This window comes from Gossypium arboreum, chromosome 11, assembly GCF_025698485.1.
Source record: "Gossypium arboreum isolate Shixiya-1 chromosome 11, ASM2569848v2, whole genome shotgun sequence".
NCBI classification, from domain to species: domain Eukaryota; kingdom Viridiplantae; phylum Streptophyta; class Magnoliopsida; order Malvales; family Malvaceae; genus Gossypium; species Gossypium arboreum.
In genome coordinates this window covers 41,799,636-41,804,255 of record NC_069080.1, presented here as the reverse complement: position 1 = coordinate 41,804,255, position 4,620 = coordinate 41,799,636, and positions in this window count along the sequence as shown.

Here is a 4,620-nt window from a genome sequence, read left to right as displayed (position 1 = left end):
TTAACCCAAAACATATCTTTCATATTTCATCATCAAACAAAAAAAATCAGAAGCTTTCAACAATGGCATAACTCAAAATATTCACCAAAATCAAAAATTCAATCATGGGTCTTGTAGATAACTTAGCAACGATCTCAAAAACATAAAAATTATCAAAAACCGAGCTAGAACTCACCTTGAATCAAGCCTCAATAAGGCTGAACCCTAGATTTCTTTTTTCTTTTCTTTATTATTTATGTTTTGCCAAGAACAAGCATTATGAAAGCTTGTTTTAATTTTTTTATGTTTTATCATTTCATAAATATAACACATTTTATAATTATAACCTTAATAAAATTATTCATATTTCACTAACTAATGGCCGAATGTGTCCATACAATATTTCAAGGGTATAATTACATTATAAGTACCCCACATTAAAAGAACAAAGCAATTAAAAACTTCAACAATTAGCATACAAATTTTGCATTTTACGCGATTAAGTCCTTTTATTTAATCGGACACCTAAATGACAAAATTAAATCACGAAAATTTCACACACAAATTCACACATAATAAACATAGAAAATAATTTCAAAATATTTTTCTGACTCGGATTCGTGGTCCCGAAACCATCGTTCCAACTAGGGTCTAAATCGGGCTGTTATAACTCACTCCCTTAGGGATTTTCGTCCTCGAAAATCTTATCAGCGAATAGATTTAGATAACGCTCTTTCATTGCATCTTCTGGCTCCCACGTTGCTTCCTCAATTCCATGTTTATGCCACAGTACCTTAACTAGCAGAATTTTCTTATTTCGCAACTCTTTAACCTCGTGAGCCAGAATATGAATTGGTTCTTCCTCATATGTCATCGGGTTTAATCTCAACCTTTGACGGACTAATCACATGTGAAGGATCAGATTGATATCTATGAAGCATCGAAACATGGAATACATTATGGATCATTTCTAATTCAGGTGGCAACAGCAGTCTATAAGCAACCGGCCGGACACGCTCTATAATCTCATACGACCCAATAAATCTCGGACTCAATTTGCCTTTACGACTGAATCTGAGTATTTTCTTCTATGGTGAGACTTTCAAAAATACTTTGACTCTGATTTGAAACTCTATATCTTTTTGTTTCAAGTCTGCATACGATTTTTGACGATCTTACGCTGTTTTCAGACTTTCACGGATCACTTTAACTTTCTGTTCAGTCTCTCTGATCAAATTGACCCCGTGTATCTTGTTTTCACTAAGCTCGGTCCAATACAATGGTGTACGACATTTACAACCATACAAAGCCTCATAAGGTGCCATTTTGATACTCGATTGAAAGCTATTATTGTATGCAAATTCAATCAGAGGTAAGTATCGTTTCCACGTACCTTCGAACTTGAGAATGTAACATCTCAACATATCCTCAAGTATCTGAATGATTCACTCAGACTGACCATCTATTTGCGGATGGAAAGCAGTGCTAAAATGTAATTTAGTACCTAGTGCATCTTGCAGTTTCTTCTAAAACCACGATGTAAACCTCGGATAAACCTGGATACCCGATACTGATACAACATGGCCCAGAAAACTGACTTCACGTAACCAAAACTCACATTTACTGAACTTTTCATACAACTGTTTATCTCGCAAAGTCTATAACACAAGTCTCAGATGTTCGGCATGCTCAGTTTCATCACGGGAGTAGGTCAAAATGTCATCTATGAATACAACTAAAAACTGATCCAAATACTGTCTAAAGATCCGATTCATCAAATCCATGAAAACAGCAGGTGCATTAGTAAGTCTGAAAGGCATAACCAAAAACTCATAATGTCCGTACCTCGTTCAGAAAGCAGTCTTTGGCACATCGGAGTCTTTAACTCGCAACTGATAGTAGCCTGATCTCAAATCTATCTTCGAAAATACTGTAGCCCCTTTTAGTTGATCAAACAGATCGTCAATTCGTGGCAACGGATACTTATTCTTTATAGTCACCTTGTTGAGCTATCTATAATCGATACACATTCTCATAGTTCCGTCTTTCTTTTTCACAAATAAAACTGGTGCACCCTAGGGAGAGAAACTCGGTCGCGCGAAACCTCTATCTGTCAACTCTTGCAATTGAGTTTTCAATTTTTTGAATTCAGTAGGTGCCATTCTGTACGAAGCTATCGGTATCAGAGTCGTCCCCGATGCTAACTCAATACCAAACTCTACGTCTCAAATAGGTGGCAAACCCGATAATTCTTCAAGAAACACATCCGGATACTCGCACATAACAGGTACCGATTCAATCTTTCTTTTGGTTACTTTACTGTCAAGCACATATGCAAAGTAAGCTTTGTAACCTTTTCTTACATATTTTCGAGCTAACATTGAGGAAATCACTGCCGGCAAACCGATCAGACCATTAGATTCAACTCAAATAATCTCATCATTTTGGCACCTTAAATCAATAGTCTTTCTTTTGCAGTTTACGACAGCATCATGCAAAGTCAACCAGTCCATACCCAGAATTATGTCGAACTCATCAAATGGTAACAACATCAAATTAGCTGGAAAGCACGAATCTCGAATCATCAAGAGACAATTCTTACACACTTTATCAACTATAACATACTGGCCTAAGGGGTTTAACACTCTAATCACAAACTCAGTAGACTCAATAGGCAGAGTCTTACTGAATACTAAAGTCTCACACACATAAGAATGAGTCGAACCAGGATCAAGCAATGCAATTACACTAGTATTATAGAAAGTGAATGTACCAGTAATAACACCTGGAGATGAAGCCTCCTCGCTTGCGCGAATAGCATAGGCTCTAGCAGGTGCATGAGCCTCGGATCTAACTGCTGTATCTTTAGTCCCTCTCTGACTGCTACTCACATTACCCATATTTCTGGGTAGTCTACCCCGAGCTACAATGTTATCCGATCTCGTATTCTGTACTGGATTTTCTTTAGCTAACTTTGGGCATTCAAGAATATAATGATCCATCGATGCACATTTAAAACAGGCCCGATCATGCAATTTGCAACTGCCGGGATGTCGTTTACCGCAATGTTTGCACTCGGGTTGATCTGATTTGACATTACCCATACTAGCTACTGAAGTAGCTCTCGAGCTCACAGTGTAACACCCCTAACCCACATCCGTCACTGGAACAGGGTTACAAGATGTTAACGAAGTTTACGGAATAATTACACAAAAATTAGATTATTTACTTATATTCACATCAAAGTTGTCCACTCGAGTCATAGTCACTAAATTATTTATATCTGGAGCTACGAAACTCCAAATTAAGATTTGTAAAAATAATTTGAAACTAGACTCATATATCTTTTTACCATATAATTTTCAGAATTTATGTATTAGCAAAAAATTACAGTTTATTCTTCAAAGTTACCCCTGTTATGCTATTTGACAATTTCGACCTTTCTTTACTAAAAATTAATTATCTCATAGTACAGAATTCGAGTGATGTTCCCGTTTGTTTCTTTTGAATTAAGCATATAAATTATAACCCATAATTATTTTTTTTACAATTTTTAATGATTTTCCAAATTCAGAATAGAGGAGCTCAAAATCACTCTAACCTTATCTCACAAAAATTCAAATATCTCCTAATATGAAAGTCTTTTGCTTACACCATTTCTTCTATGTGAAACTAGATCCAATATTATTTAATTTCATATCTTATTCAACTTCTAATTTGATTTCCATAATTTATGGTGAATTGCAAAATTGAACTACTGCTACTAACCAAAAACTATTTTAGTACAAAATATTGTTAACTAGTTTATAACATCTTTACTTCATTTCATTTAAACTCTATACATGCCATATAAATATTTAAACATAAAACAAAAACTACCTGGATTGATCTGGATAGTGAGCTTTGTTGTTATGATCCGATCTACCAACTTCCCTTTAATTCAATCTACATAAAAATATCAAACACACACAAGTAAGCTTATTGAAGCTTAGTAAGTTCATAGGTTTAAAAGTAATGCTTACCAATTATAATATTTCTAAACAATAACAAAACATTTACTATAGTTCCCTGCCATCCACAATCATTGTTATAATACTTCACATAGTTGAGTTCAATATTAGCAACTACACGGTCCCTTTTCATTTTAGTTCACACCTCACATATTACTTATTATCAAATTAGGAAACGTCTTACGAAATTGAGTACGTCGTTGCTCAATGCCACGACTCACAACTCAGTATGGTTTTCCTCATTGAAATACCATACCTAAATTTTACAACTCGGTATGGGAAATGCTATTCCTACGTTTCTTAACTCAGTATGGATAATACCATACCTACGTTTCACAACTCAGTATGATTAATACCATACCTACGTTTCACAACTCAGTATGGATGATACCATACCTACGTTTCACAACTTTGCAATGGATCAACCATGGTCTTATCTGTCAATTCATCACATGTCACGATACAAACGTACTCAATCCTGCGTTTTTCCTAATTTGAATTTTCACCTTTATTCTTTCATTTTAACATAATTTTCACAATCCCACAATAAATTCATATATAAAAACACATTATATCATTCAATCATTCGCAAATAAACATGTAAATTTAACCATATGAACTTACCCGGCTG